Source organism: Pithys albifrons, chromosome 4 (genome assembly GCF_047495875.1).
Source record: "Pithys albifrons albifrons isolate INPA30051 chromosome 4, PitAlb_v1, whole genome shotgun sequence".
NCBI lineage: Eukaryota > Metazoa > Chordata > Aves > Passeriformes > Thamnophilidae > Pithys > Pithys albifrons.
Genome location: NC_092461.1, coordinates 18,497,661 through 18,522,064, shown reverse-complemented (window position 1 = coordinate 18,522,064; position 24,404 = coordinate 18,497,661). Strand labels below are relative to the sequence as shown.

At 39.9% G+C, this 24,404-nt stretch overlaps 1 protein-coding gene across 2 annotated transcripts in view; it reads right to left on the bottom strand.

Moving 5' to 3' along the window:
- EPB41L4B (erythrocyte membrane protein band 4.1 like 4B) overlaps positions 1-24,404 on the bottom strand; it is a 167,805-nt gene that overhangs the window by 119,437 nt on the left and 23,964 nt on the right. The window lies entirely within an intron of this gene.

The following is a 24,404-nucleotide window of genomic DNA, read 5'->3' as shown; positions in this document are numbered from 1 at the left end:
AATTGTCAAGTCGTATCAGAGAGCTCGGATTACAGTATTACACACTATTAACAGATTTGAGAAAGAGCTGAAGCAGTGCTTGGGAAAACAACCTGTCAAACAGGCCAAGAGGTACATGAACTAGGCTGCAAGTTGACAAAATGATAACCAAAAATAATGAAAATAAATCACTGCCAAGAAAAGAGTGAAAAGTCAATTAACTTTCCAATCAAAGCCAATGTATTCCAGATTGAATAGGGAATAGTAGCAGCAATGAGTATGTAGGACAGATTTAGTTTTCAGTTTGAAAGAAAGCTCTGGATTATGTATTCCGCAATATGTCAAATACTTATGCAGAGTAGGCTGCTATGCTGTCATGGTCCCAGACCCCAGGTTTTAGCTCCTAGACAGTTCTTACAGGAGCATTTGTAGCCAGCAAATCTCAGCTCCACAGGCCTCATACTGCCCTGCTCTGATGGCACCAGCATGTCCTCTTCTTGGCATCTCCTGAAACAGGATAGCTCAATGTGTTGCGCTCAGTCCTCTTATGCCTGAACTGTTATTAACTCAGTTTTCAATCCTAAGGCTGTATCTGTTGGCCATGCTGCTTAGTGGTGAGAACTTGCTTTGCCTTTTAACAGTCACTGGCAGTGTTGTCTCCCAGTGTTTCAGACAGGCTATACATGCACAAAGCCATCTGCACTTCTAATTAGCCCTGACTCCTGGTGCTCAGTTATCGTCTGTCCTATACATTGCTTTTTTCTAGGTAGTCAAGCGCTTGGTTTCTCAAACACATGCAGCTATACTGAAATCAAGCAGTAGTTCTACAATTTTAAGCATAAAAATTGTACATTCTTATATTCATTAGGTCCCCTGTGAAGAGGGTGAAAGAGACACAACTCTCTATAAGCCTGGTCACTGGGGGAGATATCTGACTACAGTGAAGCCATCCTTTGGATGATGACTTTTGTAGGCACATCAGAGTGAGCTCTTAACTAAAGAGCTGCATATTACAACACAATTGCCACTGTATCTAACAGCTTCAGACAAGTAAGCCTTTGAGGCCATGGCTGTGCTTGCAAAACATGCACTGAAAACCATGTTATCCATCCCAGCAATGCTGCCATAGTTAGTATTCTCAAAGATGGCAGAACGTTTTTCAATTCCAGTTTCCCTGCTGCCATCCAGAGATTATGCTCTGGCAGAGGGCACGCTGGAAACCAGCCATGACTTTGGTGTCCCACCCTCCTCCTGGGGACCTAATGAGCAGATTCATAAGAATGTGGAAAGAGTTTCATTTTTTTGTGCTTGAAATTATATAAATACTGCTTTCTTGCCACAAATTCAGTGTTAATTGAAGAAAAGCAAGTTATTTCTTAACACATCATACTTCCATGAGCCTGGCTAACTTGCTCAAGCAACACGAAGATGGCAGGTTATTTTCCTACTAGACAACCATTGACCCAGGTTTTCAGTTCTGGCTACAAACTCCCTGGAAAATGTGACACTGTTCAAATAACCGTTAAGCCTCTCACCCTGTCATGGCAATTACACCAGTACAGCTTCAGAGCCTGCTGCTGCATGCAAATGATGTTTAAATGTAGTACAGACCACAAAAACAAACAGCATTGCTGAATGTGTCCAGAAGAAAACGCCAGTGATGACGCATGTGAACTTTTATCTGAAGGAGAACAAAATTCATTTTAGCCCCTTTGAGAAATTAGCTGAAAGCAAGAGCCAGAATCACCTCAACTTCCCCCTGCACAAACCCCTCAAAAATGATAAATGCATACACACACCATCAAACCTTCAGCCCTTTATCAGAGGACAAAACATTCCCTGAATATTTAATTATTGCAACCTTGAAAGAACAAACATTTTTCTCCCAGTAGTTTCTGTCAAGGCCCCAAACTAAAATTGCCATTTTGTGAGCAAAAGTAGTTTATAAGCAAAGTTAAAGAATCCCTCAATAAATGACAAAATACCAATGTAAAAAACAAAACAAAACTCCAAATGCCCCCAACAAGTCCAGTATCAGTAAAGCCAACCTACAAACCAAGTTGGTTCCTTCAAATTACTCTCAAAGCCTGTAATAAAACTGTGAGTCTCAAAATCTAGGACTCACCCAAGTCACATCCCATAAAGGGGATAAGGGGAACCTCAAATAAGGAAACAGCACAGTACCATTTAAAAACATTCTCTGTGTGGGCAGACTGGCACATACCAGTGCAACAGGCTGAGTGTCGGCGACCAAGATGCCAATGAGAATTTGTAGACAGACATTAAAAAAAGAAATTTGCAAGCAGTGGGTATAGTAAACCTCACTATTGCTGCACAGCAGCATTTCTCAGCAGCAGTCAGACCGTCTCTCCACCAGCAATTGGCAAAAAGAATCAGTGTTCACTGGAGGAGAAGCCTGAACAAGAACAAAGAAATAGATGACCATATTTTATATGTACCAAGCAAGTCACTACATAAAACCAAACGGCACCAGACTTCTGGTCAGATGACAACGTGTTTACCATGCTACCCTGACACTGGCCAAGTCTCTTGCATCAGCTTATGCTTTCTACCTTTTAGGTAAGGGCAGTCATGTGTTAATAAAAATAAAAAATAAAATTAAAACCCCCACAGTAACAAGAAAAAATAACAATAAAAACAAATAAACAAAAGAAAAAACCCCAAGAAACCCAAAACACAAAGAATTAAGGGTGAGGAAGAATAATATGCTATTTTAAAGCTCTGCAGTAGGAATGAAGAAAAGATTTTTAGTTATTCAAAAAGTACAAACTCATTGAGATGAATTGGAATAGTAGAATGACATTATAGAAAACATACAGAAAATAAATCAGAGAGGGAATTGCTTTACATGCAGAACAATCACTAAAGAGTCCAAACTCATGACAAGTAACCCATTGGAAAGATGTCCTGTGTACAATAACACAAACATGAAACAGATCCAGGAAAGTCAGATGAGATTTCAAGGGTGAGTATAGAGTTTCCTTCACCTTTCCCAGATCACACATCCCTGCTTCCAGCCATTTAATTCCACACCTTTAAATCACATTCTGTCTCTTCCTCAAGTGGCAAGTACAACAACAATGCTAACTTTTTCTGAAAGCTGGTTTTGCACAGCTGTTTTCAAAATAGGCATTTTCACTCGCTGAGCTGTATGGCCCTCCAAAAAACTAATTATAGTAGCACACCTAGAGCCTCAGAAATCCACTTTGCTGCTGAAAAACAAAGGAGCAAGAAAGTGTAATGTCTCAAGACATGTATTATCTGAAAGTGAGAATTTCACTACTTGCTCAGTTTCTTCAGAAAAGACATTGGGGTTGTTCCCAGCTGGACACACAGCTGGTTTCAGCCACCTCCACAACAGACCCACTGACCACTGGTGGGGGGGGAGGAAGGAAGTGGTTACAGAAGTCAGGAGTGAAAAACTGGATTAGGGTTAGGGAAAGAGTTATCTTTACCCTGACCCACGTGCCTTTTTGCTCCTGTTTTTTCTCCACATTCTCTTCCCTCATCCTGCAAATGGAGGGGGCTGAGTAGGAGCCTGGCTGATGGCTGACTAACCCACTGCAGTGGGGAAACCCTTCTGCAGGGCAATTTTACTTTTTAGTCAGTCATCTGAAGGGCATGCTGTCCTCAAAAATCCTTTAATCTCTCCAAAAGTCACATGAAGGGCAAGCAGGTAATACCACAATGGGTGCCCTATAGGTGCAATTACTATTGGCAACATTAATATCAGCAATGACATTTTCATTTTATTGGACTCAGATGAAGGTGAGAGTTTCTGCTTACTGTTCCTATCACCTACATGTACTACTGGCAACACAGACCTCTTTCCAAGAGAAAAGCACTGTCAACACTTCTAAATGGGATCCTCAGACAACAGATAAAAGCCACAGAACAGAGTAGTTAAAAAATCCTTACTTATAATGTTATGTTCTAGAAGTCAGTCTGGACTCCTGTAATTTCACATACAGACAGGTTACCCCATGACATTTCTATACTCAGAGGCACAAAAAAAAGGGTTATGTGTATAGAAAGAAGATTCTTTTTCACCCCTAGAATGCCAGCTCCCTCTCCTGACCCACTTGAAATACTACATGTTTCTCAGGTTCAAACACACAGCCAAGGAAACAAGGAGCAGGCAGGACGAGAAGAACGAATGCCTATGCTGAGACTTTTTAACCTAAATGATTTCAATCAAAGTATAATTTACAGTTCTGCATTCCCAGAGGAAGAGGTAGAATTTGACAAAGCTAAGCTATGGGTGTTGAAGTGGCAGCCACCTCTAAGAGATGACACCATCAAATACAACACATAACATTTTGCCTTATGCTTCCCTTGCCCATTGCCCTCCTGCACAAATCACCGTGGGATAGAGGTGCCATTTTGCTGGAGAGCTGAAGAAAGGCCTAGGTAATGACTTTAAATCGTATTTGAGAAATAATATGGAACACCAGCCTAAGCTAAGTTGACCTAAAATAGAACAAGGAGAAAGAGGCAAGTGCTGTCAGAACAGAATCCCAGAAGAGTTCAGCAAAGACTCTGCACTTTCTTATGCTAATGGCAGTACTAAAGCTTCAAATGACATCTTTGCTTTCTTATACATCTACATATGAATGCTCCATGAGTGTAAAATGTTTTAAATAGATGCAATTGTACAAACAGAATTTTCCATACAGACATGTCTTTCATATACAATTCACATGTATGTGTGTCCAACTCAACTCTTTCCATGTTTTTTAACTTGATTTTAAATAAGACACATTTATGACTGTCTACAATAAAATGGTTTACCAGTAAGGCTTTACTGGCAACCTTGCTTCAGCACAGATGAAGCTCGGATCAGCAGTAATGCCCAGTGAAACACACGAGCAACACACGCCAGAAGTACTTCAAACAAATTAAGGCTGCAGGGTTCCCACTATTCCAGCCAGACAAGTCACAGGTTCTGTTTCTGGCTCTTACCCCAAAGGTCTGTCAGGGCAGCTGTACAGCTTAATGTCTTGTAAAGAACTGGCTGCAGGGGGAAGTTACATCAGTTTAACACCACTACTCATTTTAGCTAACAGTGCTTTCAAACCCTCTTCCCACAAACATTTACTTATGGATCACATCCCACAGCCTGGTATGGAGCCTGGCAGGCCAAAAGCTGTGTCTTGAACACTGGTATTGGGGCAAGCAGGGGCCACAAGGCTGTGTTGTGGCTGGTAGGCAAAACCTAGGGTGGCTACTCTAAGAACTAGTAAATTACACAATGCCTTACAGATTGTTGCTTTTGAGAGTACAGAACAGGATTCCTCCCCTCCTCCCCCCACCTGCTGACCTGTAAAAGCAAAAAAGGTGCAGATTCCTTTCCTAACATCATATCATGTAATGCTCCATCGATTTACTGATTTCTAGATAAAACAAAAAGTTGCTCAGAACCACCCCTCTCCTTCAGCATAATATTGCACACTACTTATGTTCACATAATTAACATTCAATTATTTCTATGTCTATTTTTTACTTATATAATAGTTACTATTTGTAGCATTTTTCATAGCAGAACATTAATTCCACATGCATGCTAACTTTATTATTAATTACTTATATTAATTACCTTATAATGTGCTAAACCCTCCATACAAATCATTTTTATTGTTAATCACCCTGACAGTTATGGCCAGTAAAAGAAGTTCAAAGATGTGAAACACAGAAGCAGCTGACCAAAATGGGAGTTCTGAACTTGAGGACAAACCTCTAAGGTGGTCTTTCCTAAGAAGCTCTATTGATTTAAAATGCAAAGAAACTCTTTTAGAAGTTATTTATTCAGACTTCAGCAGTCTTCACTCTTTGTTCTTTCATACACTAAGCCATAGAACCTCTCCAAAGAATCAACCCCAATTATTTGCTTCTCTCTGAAGAGAACCAGAAATCCAAAGCTTCAGAAACCTCTTAAACTGCAGGTTTGTAATCAGCAGTTTTAAAATCAGAGGGAAACTAGGGAAGTTTGCCATTAAAAATATTTCATCTACTGGACAGCCAGGAAGATACAGTTCTTTTAAAACACTAACATAATTAGGCAAGTATATGCAATTAATGATGGTCACTACAAACCACGTTTCTTTCTAGAAAGACAGAATATGCAAGAGAAAAAGCCATGTGGCTTTTATTAAAAAAACCTCACTAGAATAATTAAAAAAGAAAGACTAAACAACAAGTCAACCTTATAGAAATCACCTCTCAGATGGTACTGCTTAGTTAAAACTAATGGCACATCTAGCTTTATTATACAGAAGTTCAGCATTCTGATCTTCTCACTACTGCAAAGGCATTACAGGATACAGGATAAATTCCCAATATGCTACAGAATTCAACTTCTTGCTCTGTTATAAATATTCAGATCTTAAGGACAAATGGACACCTTACAGTACTGAAATACCCATGGCAGCACAATGTTCTGTTTATCTTTATTCTAAAGAATGAACAGGGACTGAAGTGTCTAGAATTTTTTTAATTAATAAAGTTAGAAGTACTGAGGAGCAGAAAGACTGGGTTTTAGCCAAAAATGATTTCTTACATTCCATGCCAACCAGCAGATCATCCAATCCCATTAAGAGGCTAAGAAGATAAAACCAGTGATTATGAACAAAACCTCTGACCCCAAAGTCAGTTTGCAGAAAAGCACAGTATTGTTCAGAATCTGGAAAAGTGATGTTTCCAAAAAAGACAGACAAGAAGAACCACAAATTTGCACAAATGTCAGGCTTCTTTCCTGTCAGGCTCCCTGAAAGCTGCAATTTTTGCTGCCTACCTGAGGGGAACATTGTGTGCCAGCACTTCCTCCAGATGTACTTTAAAAGACAATGTCCAGAATTTTTAAGGACAAAATACAGACAAGAATACATGATTAAAGGTACATGCTAAATGTACCCTTCACTTTGAGGGTTGGCAATCCTGCCTGCGCCATGCCATTACACAGATTCCAGCAATTCACACGTCAAGAGAAATAAAAGGATCCAAAAGACTATGATGGAAATTAAACCCAAGCACCATAAAGGAGTAGAAGAATAAAGTATCAGCTTTTCAGCTGACTTATTATGCCTGTGTATTACCCACACCTCAACAGGAGCTGGCATGTGTGATTCAGCCCACCACACAAACATAAGGAAACTTCGCCTTTGCCATGGGGACTGCCAGAGGTTCAGTAGAACACACAAAGCTGGAAACACTCCCAGTTTACTGTGACGGGTTAATGGGACATTCCTTGTGGCTCTTTCTTTTCACCTGGGCATTTTACCTCAACAGAAGTTTTGCTATGCTTGACAACTTTTGCAAAAAAGATTTTTCTGAGAGTCTGAATCTCAAGACAGATCAGACCAAACACTCCAAATTGGCCAGTCACACAAGGCTGAACTGCTACATCTCACTTGTCTAAAATAACAACTTGATTTTTAAGTTAATTTTTTTTTATATTCAGGGAAACACATGGCAATAATGCTTTACTCACAGTATGAATAAATCAAAGTCCATATCCAAAAGTTACTGTAACATAAAGCCACTTCACAGAATAGATTTTAGTTGCAGGGATAATGAACAAGTTAAAAATAAACCCACTTCTTGGTGGCTCCAGTAAAGACTGTATCAACAGTTCTTTGAAGTTGCAAGACAATCTCTATGCAGGTATTAACAAACCTTTAATTTATAAAGCAAACAAAATCAGTAAGGGGCTCTTTGCCTCAGAATAGTTTTATCTCACAATGAAAGCGAACACAAGAGCAGAGAATTCCCACAAACTTACAATATTTCCATTAAATATTCAATAGAACCTGAACCACCAGCATTAATAACAAGCACTCTGACAGTCTGAAAAGTCACTAAGTCACTGAAGGATCAGACTTTGCTGTTCTAACTCCTTATTTTACCACTAATCATAGAATCATAGCATAAAAGGTTGGAAGAGACCTCAAGGATCTTCTGGTCCAATCTTTCTTGCCAAAAGCACAGTCTAGATAAGATGGCCCAGCATTCTGTTCGGGTCAATCTTAAAAAGTGTCCAAAGTTGGGGAATCCATCACTTTCCTGGAAAGATTATTAATGTAAACAATGTTTCTCAGTTCCAGACTTACAGACTTGGACAGAGGCAAGAGCAGGTTCTTCTGTTGGAGCAAGTTATGCCAACCAATCTCTGACTGTAGTGACAATTGTGTTGCCTAATGGTTTTTAAATGACAACCAACAACTTAGCTGACTTCAAAGCAAAAGGACTGTAGCCAGCAGAGCCTTTTCAACCAAATACAACACCACACTGATGACACAGGAAGAACAAGTGTCAACTCGTTCAGCTGTGTCGATTCTGGAAGAGACAGCATGCGATGGAGTGTATTCAGGCTGAGCAACAAAATGCGTATGACTGTCGATACAGCCAGAGAGACTGCAGATGAAGAGAGACTCATCTTTTCTCTCACTGTATAAAAAATACCATATGTTGGGGGAAAACAAGCAATTTAGATTAAGTGAGTGATAAGCTGAATGCTCACTCACCAATCATTCACACTGAAGATCTTAAATTATGCCTTTTTAAAATATTGGATGAAGGACCAGTAAAAGTTGTTTATCTTGATTGCTGTGTTTTCAACACGGTCTCCCACAACATCCTCACATCCACACTGGGGCATTACAGTCTAGATAAGTGGATTATTGATGGGTGGATCACTGGGCTCAGAAGGTAGTGGTTCATGCTTTGAACATGACCTGCAGACAAGTTGTAAGGGGAACTCCTCAGGGATCCATCCTGGAACCTGTCTTGTTTAACACCTTCATCTATTATGTGGAGCAAGAAATGGAACACATTTTCACTGACTTTCTGAAAGACACCAGGCTGGGGTGTGCAGGTGACTTGTCAAGGCAGTGTACAGGGACAATGACAAACTATCCCATCAGGTCCAGAGAAGTACAGAAAGATCACTACCATGACAGGCAAAACAGAATTAATTTGGGGTAGATTAGTTTCACTCACTGCCAGTTAGTAACAGTAGGATAGTGAGACAAACCCAGAACCAAACACACTTTCCCCTCCTTTTTTCTCAAGATTGATTTCACTCCAGACTCTTCCAGTTCCCGCCCCACCGAGTGGCACTGCAGAATAGGGGCAAGCGTATCTTCACTGCTTCTTCCTCCTCATGCTGTTCTGCTGCTTCAGGATGGGCTCCAACCCCATGGGATAGAGCCTTTCACAGACTCCTCCAGGGTGAATCCTTCTCATGGCCTGCGGTTCTTCAGGAATGGCTTCAGCATGGGACCATTCCATGAAGCAGAGTCTTTAAGGAACAGATTGCTCTGGCATGTGTCCCCTGGGGCGGCTCAGGCCCTGCCAAGAGCCTGCTCCAGGATGGGCTCCCATCTCCACATGTGCACAGCCTCCTTTGGGCATCCACTTGGCTCCTGCTTGGGATCCTCCACAGGCTGCAGGTGGCTAGCTGCTCCACTGGGCATTTCCACAGGCTGAAGGAGGACAGTCTGCCTCAAACTGGTCTTCAGCACAGGCTGCAAGGAAATCTGTGCTACAGCAACTGGAGCATCTCCTCCTCCTTCTCCACTGACCTTGGTGTCTGCAGGGCTGTTGCCTTCACATTTTTCTCACTCCTCTGACAGCTGCTGTGCACAGCCTTTTTCCCCTTCTTAAATATGTTATCACAGAGGTGCTACAACATCGCCGATGGGATCAGATTTAGCCACTGGCGACTCTATCTTGGAACCTGCTGGAACTGGCTCCATCTGACACGAGCACAGCTTCTGGTATCTTCTCACAGAAGCCAACCCTGCAGCCCCCCTGCTACCAAAACCTTGCCATGCAAATCCAATACAAATGTTTACTCTCCCTCACAAACTCCAGAGTCTTGACTTTGACATCTAGGCCTCTAATACTTCACATACAGATTACTAGGTCTTCAGTATAAAATTCAGAACAGCCCGTGTTCAGGGGAAGGATCGAGAGTCTTACTGTCCAAGCTCACAAGGTTATCTTAGATCTGGCCATACCCACTGTTACTAATAGGCAATATTGTCTACCCACAATACAGAAAACTGAAATCATGTCTGCAATGAGCGATAAGAACTTTAACTCTCAGAGAAGCAGGCTGTCTCCTTTGTCTGTCTCTCTCGTCCTCCTTTCCCACTCCCAACTTTCAGGGGAGGAAATGACTCTAACCTTGTTACTCAATAACTTTGAGCATTGAATTAAAAGACAATTTTTTTATCTATACGTAATGTATTTACTGATACAAGCACCACCAAATAAAAAATAGAGGTTATTTTGATGTGAGAGCACTCTCTCCTTTCTGCTCAGAGATTCTACTCAAAGCGTAGTGCCAAGACTCCATGGGCCACAGGGAGTCAGTGGGGAGTGCACATCTGTCTGCACGCTACGCCAAATGCTTTCCAGCTTCATCTTCACAACAGCCAGGGACTGTGAAATCTCATGTATTGGAAATTGTTCTTCACAAGTTATTCTCTCATTCCCAGTGAATTCATTTTCCCCGGTGAATCATGAAAACACAAAACTTACCAACTACACTATGACAAATATTTTACAGTTTGAAACATTTTTAAAGCTTTATGTTACTTTAAATGTAAACATAGGTTTAGATTTATTATCTCCCAACTCATGTGAGTCATAAATGCTCTCACTTTCCCCCACCCCCTAATTTAAGCTTCCTGCAAGTGAACAGACATAAGATTGACAGTTGGCTGGTAACAAGCCTTTCCTGACATTGTGTGTAACTCAAACTGAATTAATGCCATTTTGTTTACGTGCAGTATTTAGAAGTGAAGTATTTTCCCATGTTATGTTCCAATTGTCTTCTAGTTTTCATCCCTGTAAAAGCTGCTAGTTGTTTTGAATTTTCAGGATAAACCATGAACTAGGGTGAGTGTTAAATTTCTGAGAGTTTGCTGAAGCACAAGAAAAAAGATGGGCATCAAACTCAAACATTCGTCTCTGTTATCCTACCGTGTAACATCTATTTAGTCAAGTATAACTGCATGAAAAAATTGAAGGCTAACTACTCAAAATGAGTATTTTTTAAAAAATGCATTGGTGTAATACATCTGGTTCCCAAGATACAAGACCAAATAATAATTTTCAGAAAGATGCATACATAACCAATTAGTTTTAACCCAACATCATCTTCCAGAGAACCATCAGTTGTCTTCAAGACCCTGGAAAGGACACACATAAGAAGGAACGAGTTACAGCTTGTTTACCACCTAATTATAGATGAATGCTTTTGGGGTCAGGAAGGTAACTGACATTCCACTTCCCTTATGGAGAGGTTGTGACAAAGCAATTTATTCTGGAGAAACTTCTGCACCTTGGAAAGAGGAAGTAGTAAGTTGAGCATGCATTTCAGAATACGAGGTCTGCAAGGTAACCACTGCAGAACAACTCTGCTAGAACTACTACAGCTAAGTTCCTTATGCTGTTAAGTCTTAATACTAAAAACTAGGCTTTCCACTGCATAGTGAAGCTGATTCGGCAAAGACTAAAAAGGGTTTAAAGGGCATTGCTTTGAATAAAAAAAATCCCCCCCAACCCCTCCCCCAAAAATAGTCCTGAGCAGAACCCATCAAGATGAATCAGAACTCAGTGTTGCATGTAGCCATTGGTGTTTTTCGCTAGTGACATTTGCATCCTACTTAGAGATGAGAATTTACAAAAATGCAAAGATCTTCCTCGCTTTGGAAGATAAGAGCAGGTATGCTGCACTATTGACAAAGCCTCACAAGGAAACCAGAACTGCCTTATTTACATGTCAGAACAAGCTGGCGCACATGTAATACTGTGTAATGCAACAGACATCACATACCGTATTTTTATCATGAACTAAAATCACATCTTAATTTTTTCTCAACAGTTTCAGATGCCATCTCTACTTTTGTACTTTGCAGCAGGCCAACTACTGACCCTGTATTCTTTTTCCAGCATCTTGATAAACTAATTTTACTTTAAAGTTTTCAGACAGGCTAGGGGTTAGTGGAGTCAAGTAATATTTTGTTCATATAATGTTACAACATTAATACAAAAGGAGTGGGTTTGTGTGTATTTAACAGTATAAGCAGATCAGGTAGCTGGCAAAGCACTGCAATACCAGGAGTGCATATCTAACATCTCCTCTGTTAACTATCCAGAAACCTAAGGATCAAAGTCACTGCAGTGAAGTAGAGGAGAAAGACTAACTGAAAGAAGTGAGGGCTGCAACTATGTGCAGCATTGCAGAGTCAAGCGAGAACAGCAATAAAACCCAAAAGAAGGGAACAAGAACCACAGATGCAGATGTAAATTTTGAAATATATGAGGTACAATTGGAGAATTCAACCTGTAGAAGAGACAATGTGGGGACAGACAGAAAATCAGCTGATCATCATCTACTAGCCTGAAACCCAAAGGGATTGCTAGTATTAATACAACAACAAACATCCCTCTCTGTTAGCTGGTATACATACTTAATCTTACAAGACCTGTTTGAGGTCATATATTTACGTTGCTGTATGATGCTCCAATGCCCAGTACAACTGTGCCTTAATTGTGCCTGGTTGGGCACCATTAACTCGAGCTAGAGGCTCATACTATAGGTCTTGCACAGCTGCAAGACTTGGGAGGAGACCTTCTGTTTACTTTTTGCCTACACACCGCTATTTTAAGTTCAAGCTACTTAAGAAGAACTTATTTAATTACATAAACAAATGTAAATAACAAATCTGGAGGCCCCAGAGGGGGAAGTAGATGGCATTAGAAAAATTAAGCAGACAAGATATTTATAAACAAATTTATTAAAACTGAAATACTTTCCAAAACCAACAGAATTCTTGCATGGGTAAATAATCATACTAGAGAACTCACTGCACTACAAGAATCAAGGTACAGGAGGGAAAAGAATTGGGCAATCATTTGGCAGAAGGCCCTGCATCAACAGCCTATACTCAAGGCATTGCCCAAGCAACACATTGCCCAGAGAAACAGTTCCAGAAAATTGTGCAACAAACTCTGAAATGCCAGTGCCTCAAATTAAGGGAAAGGAGGCACAAGTACAAGTCTCACACAATCCAAGCTACAGCTTTCAAACACAAACTCATGAGCAACTCAATTGGATTTTATGTTTCTGGTTCACCACACATGCCCACTATGGAATAGCTAAACCTAAAGATTATTATACAATTATCATTTCCAGACAACAGTATCAAGTGTAGCGATATGGCATCCTACTTCTGAGAAGTAAAAACTAAGTAGCTACTGTGATGAAGGGGATAATCAGAGATGTCCTAGTCAGAATAGAGGATTGTTTCATATTAAACATATTAAGCACAGAGACTTGGATTATGTTGCTGCAGCAAGTCAATGTTTATACTCGCAGCATAAACTTGGTCTTCTGGTGTGCCTATACCTAGTCTTCACTAACCCTTGAAGCCACAGACAGGGAGTACTAAACATACTCTAAGAATTCACAAGCTCCCTACTGCTTTCCAGTTACTTGCTTCCTTCTATGCTGAACTTGAATTGCCATCCATCAGTGACAGAGAAAGCCCTTGTGACAGAGATGCTGATTTGGTGAAATACAAGGAGCTTAAGAGCAAACTGCTTCTGAGGAGCTCCCAGCTCCCCAAAATAGTCAAATGTATGCATGGGGGCACATGTGAAAATTCACATGCACACTTAAGATCACACTTTCTCAGCCCCATTTCAGTCAAGAGGCTGATTGGAAGCAATGAAGCCTACAATGATACTAAGGGTTCTCCAAAAGCACTATTACAATTCCACCAAAAAGAGAAAATTTCTCATCACTATGAGGAAGATAAAAAACAACAAAACTTGCCTAGCAGAGCTCTGCTTAGACTCCAGTCCCTCAACAGGAAGAAAAGACAAACTGCAATCTTGAAGTCTGAAATATTACCACATTTCCCTAGGACAAAGCCCAAGAGACTATCAATGCCAATGCTGAACAAAGCATTCTTATTTAAAAGGACACGACTGTGTCTCACTTGTCTCCAATCTCTCCCCCTACACACTAGAGGTATATTCATTAACTGCAAAACATGCTGCTAGGGCATGTTAAAACATCTCCAGTGAATTCAGAGAAGTTTCACATCTATATGTACACACTCCCAAGAAAAATGAAAGAAAAAGAAACCAAAATAACGTAAAATTATCAAAAGGGCAGGAAGTTCCAATATACTCCTTGTCTGGTACATCTAAACACAGTAAGGAAGGATAGAAAAGTCAACTCCTGAAAACCTTAATGGGTAGAGATTTTAGTGTTTCTCTGAATGACTTGCTCAAGTGCTATACAACCTTCCCAGGAGTAATTTTTAATTATGTTCCCTGTGAACCTCTTAAGCTGCAAAGGGGTCTTTGGTCTTGTTACATCATCTGTCACTACCAAGACAAGCTTGGCTCCAAAATCTTTATAACTGTCCTTCAAATAATTGCAGACTGATATTAGTTTACTCTGTATCAGACAAAGCTCACTACCTCCAGCTCCCCTTGCAGGTCATGAAGACCACCCTGACAGTCATTCATCGTAACACCTGCAGTTTTGTGACATTTATTTTACTAGTGAGTCCAAAAGGACTGTTCCTGGTATAGGCTCATCAGTGCCTATACCAGAGCAACAATAATTTCCCTTAATCTGCTGGCTATACTCCTAATGCATCATGGTACCAGATTTATTGACAATGACAGCATACTACCAGTTCATGTTCAACTTGGCTTCAATCATAATCCCCAGCTCTTTTGAGCAAAAGCAGCCCTTGGCCCTTCAGTTTCCAGCTCTGCTGATTCACAGTGTTGTTTGTTATGCCTCAGGTGCACAACGTTGTGTGAAGCCTTTCATGGCTCAAGCATTGAGTCTCTCAGGATCCCTTGGGATTTATGCCTTGCCATACATCATGGCAGCCACTCCCATTAAATTTAGTGTAATTTGCAAATATATGTCACCATCCAAATCACTAGGTACTGAAAAACACAGGCCACAAAACCAACCTTTGCGGTACTGCACTCAGTCAGCTGCCAGCTGCATGTCGAGCTGCTCATAATAGTCCAGCGGATTTTCAATTCACTAAGCAGATTGTTTATCCAGATCATACTTCCCTCAGCTTCTAACTGAGAATGCAGTTGCAGACAGTGTTCAAGACCTTATATGTGCACTGTTCTTCTGTCATTCACAGAGACAGACATTTTTCCACAGGAGTCAATGAGAATGGGTAAGCACACTCTTGTTAACTGAACACTACTAAGAATTAAGTTCCTGACCATGTATTTAAAAACAAACCATGGAGAGCCATGATCCTTCCAGGTATGGAAATAAGGCTGACAAGCTTATCACTTGCAGAGTTTTGCCCTACTGTGTTGCAGATGAACATAGGATAGGCCAGTTTTCATAACTTTTTCTACTAGTATACATGTCGAAGCCTTCCCTGTTAATACTCACTAGCCCTAACTCTGGTGGGCTTTGGACTTTCAGTTTGCATCCTTAAAAACATGAGTAGTGTTTTTATACTCTTGTTCCTGGTGCATGTTTCTACTTCTTGTATGCCCTTTTTCTGTGATTTTGTTCATCAAGAAGCCTCTTGCTTAGTCAATTGGGCTTTTCAGTTCAAAGTCTTCATATTTCTGGAAAGATGAGGTGGTGTTTTCTTGAGCTGTCCAACAGTTAAGATTTTTAAATTTCCATTTTAACCCCTTTATTGAATATCACCCCCAGGGATTCTAATTTAGTAAACTGTAGGTAAGCCATAGTTCAGTCCACAGCTTTCCAGCCTTCTCCAAATCCTGAACTCAGTCATCTCATGATCACAAGATCCACCAGCCTCTTTCACCTTTGCCATTTAATGGGTCAAACAGAGCATTACTCCCATCTGCTAGGAATTCATCAGCCACACCTTCTAGGAACCTCCAACATTGTATGTCCAAAGTTCTGAGGCCTTCTTTACAGATGTCTGGATGGTTGAAAGCCTCTGTGACAACAAAAGTCAGGAGACCTCTAATTGTTTTCAGAAAGCATTAACCACAACTTCCACTTTGTCAGGCCATTTGTAAACTCCCAAATAACATAGTTCATGTTCCCTCCCCTCTGACTATCCTATAGACTCAACAAGCATGTCCTGCTTTCATGATAGAGCTCTATGCAGACAAGGACCTTGCTAACTTAAGACTACAGCTCTCCCTCTTTTCCATTTGATCTTTCTTGAACAGCCTATACCTATCCTGACCGTGTTCTACCCTCACCAAGTCTCTGTGATTCCAACAATGTTACAACACTGCAACTCCACTGAATAAAACTTGAATTTTGGGTTATGCCCAACTCTATCAAAAGAAGGCCTTAAACAGAAAGCCATGGCAGAAAGTATTTGTCCTTTTTAAAAGGACATGATATTCAGATATTTAACTGAAAATTTTCTGAAAATGTTCACTTTGTTAGTTGTTTAAACTTAAACAAAATAAATTTCTTCACTGTTTCTTTTTGCCTACAAGAACTTCATGGTGGGAAACAATCACCAGAAGCTGATTTTACAAACATGGGAAAAGTACTTCCATTAGGAAGTTTTTGATCATTCCATTCACCAAATGGATGTTTCAGATCCAGCCTCTAACTCCCAGTTCTTAAGACACTTTGAAAGGGCTATGAAGATTGGAGAAGATTCCAATGACTTGGCAAAAGCAAATGTTGTGTTTGTCTTCAAAAAGAGTAAATATACAACCTGAAGAACTACCAGTTGGTTGGTCAGTTTCACTACAGACTGTGTGAAAATCATGCAACTTTTCTTCTTGAAAAATACTATAGGGCACATAAAGCAAATGATGGAGAAAAACACCAGCATGTGTTTACCAAGCATAAATTGTACTTGATTAATGCAATTAACCACTATGATTAAGTGACTATATCTGTGAACACGAATGAACCAGCCAATGCTGCTTGCTGTGACTACAAAACTTTTAACATTGTCTCTGACAGAACCCTTGAATCCATGTTGGTGTATTACAGTCTAGATGTGATAACTACCAAGTGGATGAAGGACTGGTTGGATGATTTGAGCTCAAAAAAAAGTAGTTACCAGTCCATACTCTACCTACAGGGCAGGCTCTTTGCTGTGATTCATGGTAAGAAAACAAGACACATATTGATATAGGAGAGGTTCCCACTAGATATACCAAAAACCTTCTTAGTAGGCTTCCCAGAGAAGTTGTAGCATCTCCATCCCCGTAAATTTCCAAGACAAGACAGAGCCCTCAGTCTGAATTCAAATTTAATTAAAAAACACAAACAAACAAACAAACCAAACAACAAAAGCCCTCTCTAAATTCAGTTTTGACTCTGCTTTGAGTAAGAGTTTGAAACATCTTTCCAACCCACATGACTATGAACTGAAAGCATCTAGAAAGGTGTCTAACAACAAGAATATTATTCTCTAGTTTAAAGCATTTTTCTGCTTAAATTCCTATGAAGAGGTAAGTTTTGGACAGCAGCTTTACCTCTTAAGATACCACATCAACTTTTCTTCCACTGGAGACATCAATCTTCAGGCTTTTACAATTCAGTAGCTTAAAAATTATCACCTTGTGACACTTCACTATGGCCTCTAAACTTAGCATGACACCAAAGAAAAATCTGAATTCAAAGATGGAAGGAAAACACCTCTGCACAACAAGATAGTTCAAGGTTTTTCTGTGACAAAATCAGAATAAGTATCTCTATTTACTGATAGAAGAAAGGATTTGAAGGTACTTCCAACATTTTTAAAAGTACAGAAACAATAGTCAATGTGTTACAACACAATACACATGAGAACACAGAGCACAGTATCTCTCCACCCCTAAGCGAGGAGGAAGCACTCTCAATTCCTGATCTTTTTTGACAAGAGTAGAAAGACCAATAAAATACTGCACTGCCCAGCAGACAACAAACAATGCTTAATGCTCAGAGATCTCTGCAGTAGATGGCATTTTCTGGTGGAAAGAAGAAATGGCCTTCTCTGTAGAAGACTATAATAATTTCAAAATAACCGTGAACAACTCATGAGGTATCTCTTGATTTGCAGACAGTCTGTGAAGCATCTGCTTTACCCTCTTTACACTTCTGTCCATAAGTGGCCAAGGCAGGATTTTTCTGCTCTCTTACAGATGGAGGGATCTTCATGCAGTTAAGTCTCAAAAATGCCTCCTGGCTTGCTCCTTCGAGAGATGCAGATTGCTCCAGGACCCTGAGCCTCCACAGCCTCACTGTCAAGTAGGCAGCAGTAAGAAAGAAGCTCTCCACTGTTAATGTCAACCAAACTTCCATGTGCCATTTTTTAAAAAAAATTCTTCTACCAAAATGGAAAAGGCATCTATTTATTTTCTTTTATAACACAAGATACTAGAAAGCAAAGCTGCTTTTATAACTAACTATTATATAAGAAAAGTTACCACTGAAGTGGGTAACAGCAACATCCAAAATACACCCTCATAACATAGTGAGACAAATACAAAGGGAAAAACACCCAAAATATAAAGTGGTCCTTGCTAAGAAAGCATTTAAGCCTTTCCACACTTCTGGATTCTATCCCTACTAATTACTAGCAAACAAATCCACATTGAAGAAAAAAAACAAACCCTCTGATACACAAATCAGGCAGTAGATTCCCTTAGAACAAAGGTCCTGAGCAAATATTTTTAAAATTTATTTATTCTCAGTATACCTTAGAAGGGAGTTGATTTATGCAGAAAGTGTTATAGCAAATAGTAGAAGACAAATGCATTCACAAGCTGGGACCCCACTGATACAATATTTCTTCCATTATACTACTTAAAGAAAAAGCCAAAAACTCTTAAGTGCTACTTACTCCAGCTTGTGGCCTCTATCATAATAGAAGAGGATCACTCTCTTGCCATAGTTAGAATGGAGTGTTTTTCTGAATTCTCAGTATTTCAGGTTTCACTGTAAAATACTTGGCTTCTCTTTGCAGGAGGAGAAGTTCGTAACAAATGCTGTGTTATTTTGTTGGTTTTGTTCTTTACCTCACATAAGGGCATTTCACAGGACATATTACTTGCAAGGTTTCCATAGGGATCCAGGTTTCCCATTTCAGAGTCAAAGTGCAGAAGATATATCTGCAGGGAGGATTAAGATGGATGTTACGCCATGGCAAAGCCTGTTCTTTCTAATTCAGCAGAGCAATTAACCCAAAAATTGAAAGGAAAGCTGGAAGAGACGTATCAGCCCATCTTAATGGGATCTCAACATAAATTTTTCTGAATACGTTCATAAACAAGTTAGAGAAATATGATCTAAAATACAGCAATGTGGGGACTCATTTCCATGATCAACTGCACTCACAAAACACCAGCTAAATAACCAGTGGACAGACAATTTAAGTTATTTCCTGGATCTGACTCTTTCCAACAGTTTCAATTATTGGTTTGGATAACAGAACAGGTATGCTTTTAAAATCTATAGATGTTATCAAGATTGTATAATTTAGGTGAAAGAGCCCAAAATTCTATACCAAGACTTTTTTTTAAAGATTACACTACAAAAAAAAAAAATCAAAGCAGTACTAGTAAAGAAAGCATCAACCTAAAGAGATTTCAACATTAAAAAAAAAAGAAATCCACCAGATATAAGACACTTTACAGAGAATAGAAGAGAAATGAATGAAGCAGCACAGCACAGAGAATGGGTTGCTCACGTTGGATTGAAAACTGCATGCAGTCAAAACCAGACTAGTGCCAAAAGAAGCAGGTCCGATTTCTAGGAAGAGTGTTATCCTAGACCATCAGTGAGGTCTGGGAAGCAATTACAGTTCCTCAGCACTAATAACAAATCACAAGTGGAATCCCACACTCAGTTTGGGGCACCATGTTTTAAAACTGCTAACATAAAAAGAGAAAGCACACAAGAGAGTACTGCAAGGATAATGGTTTTAGCAAACATTGCTTAAAAGGAACAAAACAAGGCTGCTGGGACAGTTGTCTCAAAAATGCTACAATCATGGTTTCTCACCCACAACCCAACTACAACGGTCTCAACATAAACTCCTTTAATACACAGAAGTGTGTTAGGAAGAAGACAGCAATCAGTGATGTTTTAGATGGGACAGGAAAGTTTAAACATGCAGTTGAGCTCATCTGGACTTGATTAAAGTTTTAATTGTTAGAACACTAAAAGAACAGAACAAGATACCCAAGGATATTGTGGGATCTCTTGCCTTTGATGATTTGCAAGAACTAGACTTACACATAGTCCAAAGAGACTTGATTCTGCCTGAGCATTCTGGGCAAATGAACACCACTTCTGTGGTCCAAAATGACTTGCAGTATTAAGTCCATGATACTGTCAGTGTAAGTTTGTTCTTTAACACATTAGGAACAGAAATCAGAAAGGTTGAGGCCAGCAGGGACCTCTGGAGGTCATCTGGTGCAACAAGCCTGCTCAAGCCAGGTCAACTACCTTGCCCTGGACTGTGTCCAAGACTGCTTCTCCACCCACAGATGGAGACTCCACGACTTTTCTGTATAACCTGTTCCAGTGCCTGGTCACTCTTACAATAAAAATGCTTTTTTTGATCTTCAGATGGAGCTCCCTGTGCTTCCAGTTTGTGCCCATTGTGTCTGGTCCTGTCACTGGGTGCCACTGAAGAGAGGCTGTGTTTGTCTTCTTTGCACCAACACTTCAGGTATTTAAACAAATTGATAAGTTGTTTATGTTGTCCATGTGACTCCTCACCCACCCCATGAGTATTCTCTTATATGGGCTAAATGGTACTAGTTTTCTCAGCCTTTCCTTCTATGAGATACTCCAGTTTCTTAATCACCTTACTCTTACTAGCCCTTCATTCAACTCTCTCTGTTTTCTCCATGTCTCTCTTGTACAGGCGAGCTCAGAACTGGACCCCGCACTCCAGGTGTGGCATCACCAGTGCTGAGCAGAGGAGAAGGTTCACCACCCTTGTCCTGCTGGCAACACTCCACCTAACACAGTCCACGATGCCTTTCCCCTTCTTTGTGGCAAGGCTCACTGCTGGCTCATGTTCCACTTGTTGTCCACCAGGATGCCAAGGTTCTTTTCTGCAAAGCTGCTTTCCAGCCACCAAGCCCCCAGCCTGTGCTGATGCCTAAGGTTGTTCCTCCCTAAGTATAGAACTTGGCACTTGCCTTTGCTAAGGGACAGAAAAAGGAAGATAAGACTTCACATTCTCCCTTTCAAGACCAACATAAGTAACTTGTTTCCCAAAGGCCTTATTTTATACTTCACCCATTCTCTATTTTCTTCCATATTTTTCTCTCTTATACCAAGCCTTTCCTCTGTTCTTCGCATCATTTCAACAACTCTTCAGAGCTATAAACTCCTTACAGACCACATTTGACTTGCTACTACTTACAGTTCAAGATCCTGTCAAGCCTGTTCTTCAAGGCACACACACCTTCAAGCTAAATGAAATATATTTAAATGAAGTCTGAAATTACCGCTTGATAAACAGCACTGCACATGTACAGTGTCTCAGATTGTGACTCATCTCTACCAGGGGCTAATATATATGCATGCCAAGATCAAACAGAACAAAACAAATACTATCAAGATTAAAAAGAAATACACATACACAGAGGTTTGTATTTACAAGGCAGTCCAAAGGAGTGTGTGCCCAACTGAAATGAAATTCGGGCACATACCACCACCCTCCAAGGCATATAACCTTCAGCTATACTTCAGGGTCAAATGAAGAACAAATAAATTTTTAAAAAATCAACAACAATCAAGGAAGTAACCAACAGAAATAACAGCCCTGGGAGGCAGACTTCCCCAAATTTTGCAATTGCTTCAGTCTCTTGTTTTTCCAATTTGTTAAACTGTTGCCTATGAAGTTTTGAGATGTAAACAAGGTAGAGCAAAGACAGAGGTCTACACTGCTTTCAGTGAAACTTGTGCAAAGTCCAAGTAACTGCACTGGAAACATAGTTTATAAAAATCTGTATTTTGCTCCCAATATTACTGCTAGCAATCGTGTTCTTTACCCTGGGTCACTGCATGTCTGTCTGCTTTCAAGTGCGGAAACAAACTCTCAGTTATCACTGCTGTGTCAACACCCAAAACTCAGATGGAGAGATGGCTTATAATGATTCTTTCTACATTAGTTTCCCCTGTGTATTATACTTTGCAACAAGCAAGCTATGACTGGTAGAAGCTTGCTTTACTCCATGTTATTTAATAGCACTGAGTTCATATTTCCTCCAACATATAAGAAACACTTCTTGATAATACACATCAGATAATCCAGAAATGTGGGTTCAGCTTTCACCTGAAGCACTGCTACTTTGTTGCAAGCAATCAGTCTGGCTTTTACATACTCAAAATGGTTTATTTTACTGAATTGTCTAACTTTTCTGCTATCTTGGATTTTCACACCTCTATTGGCAGAAAAGCATTCCATAGTCTTGTGGTTTGTTCTGGGGCAAAACACATTTATTTGTGCCATGTCACTGTTCCTAAGGCTCTAACCGTCTTAGTAAACCATTCTCATATATGAAAGGAAAAAACTAACCAAACCAAACAAAAAATGCTATGAGCTTTCAGAAAAAGATTTACTGTACTCAGAAAATCAACCGCCCTGTAAATATTTCTGTGGAATAACATTAAGGATTCTTTAGTCTAAGAGTGCAACTCCTTAACATCTTGGAGCAAAAATACACCAAGAAATTTACAAAATATGACTTTTCTTCAAAATTATGTTTATAAAAAAACAATCCCTCTTAGCATGCAGCTTTTAAGACTACAAGAAGAGAACAATCAGGAATCAAAACAGGTGTCACTAGTAAGAGCTGAAGCATAAATGTCTTTTTCAAATTGCACACACATGGACAAGAACAAACAACATTCCACCTCATTCTTGTTTAAATTAAGATTCAGAATACCTAAAAGCTGCTACGACAGCATCTGTTAATTCAGCCTTTTTTGATGGGAGAAGTGAGTAAGACACAGTCTCTCATTTATTTAAGTAGCTATTCCTAAATACCTGATTCTTTTTCTAAGGTAATGTTAACCTCTATCTTTTCATTCAGCTACTGAATAATAAGTCACACGTACCTCTATTACGTAACAGGACTGAGGCATGCACTCAAAAAAAAATATTTTTGTGTGCTTTCAGCAAAATATTATTTGTATGGTAATAGATTAAATAGAGACAGAAGTGTTTGTACTACTAGCTCCTTTAAGTACATCATAGCACAAGTGCACAGCGAACACACGGGAGCTTTGTCAGAGTACAACAGAAGTAGAACACCACTCGAAATCTGCGACTGAGCTTGAAAAAGAGCAAAATCTCCATGCACAGGTTCTGAAGCCTTATCTCATTATCACAGGCAAGCATGCTACCTGTGTAAATTATAAAGTTCTTGCCAAAGGTCTCGTACCATGACCAGACAGGGCTGTAATGCCATCTGCAACTAGCACAGCTGGCAGTGCCACTGATCTTTTTTTTTCCCCTCTCTCCGTGTTTAGGAGATGCTATACATGGATGGCATGTTATACAGTTACTGTAACTATACAGTTAGCCATTAAATAAAATTAGCACAATTAGCATAAAAATAGTTATGTCCTTCTGTTATTTTCTGGATGGCTAATTATCATATAGTAGATTATATTATGACATGAAGAGGAATATACCAAAGGTCAGAATTGCAAAATTTAGCTGTAGTTTCTGTGTTTATCAGAAGGCAGGCAGGAGACAAGGGAATGAAACCCTCATTTTGGTTTCAGTGCCCAGCAACATTGTTTTGTTCTGAACTTGTGCTCACCAGAGTTTCTATGCCCTATGAAAAGGGAAGAATATGGTGCCAGTTTGTTCAAAGGAAAAAGCTTACAGCATTTCTTCTCTTTAAAGCTCTTTTCAAACCTCAATGATTCTATGATTCAGTAACTTGGTGTCTACATAGAAAACACATCTCTGTGGATTCCAGATCTCCCAGGCTTCAAATTTTTCAGAGTGTATCCAACTGGCACTGTCCATGGAGACTGCTCACCTGCGCAGAGCATAGACACTAGAACTTCTCCATCACCCCAGATGTGTGTAGTTTCTCTATAAAGTCAGCTTAGGCTCCACTGTCCCACTTCCCTTGCTAATGTTTCACCTCAGCATCAACCATGCTGAAGAAATGGGCGCTGAAGAGGAACGCAAGTCAAATAAGACTTGCACAGAGTCCAAACAAACACAGGCCATGTAAGGTCTGTTCCCTCACATTTTGCCTACTCTTATCCCACCTGGGGCAACAAATAGTAAATATCAAAGTCTGCCAATCTGAGTCCTAGCTACCTTTAACCAACTAAATGAGAACAAAAGAACACTCAGGAGGAAGCAACAGCCCTGCAGACATTCAATACACATTTACTTTTTCATGCAGAC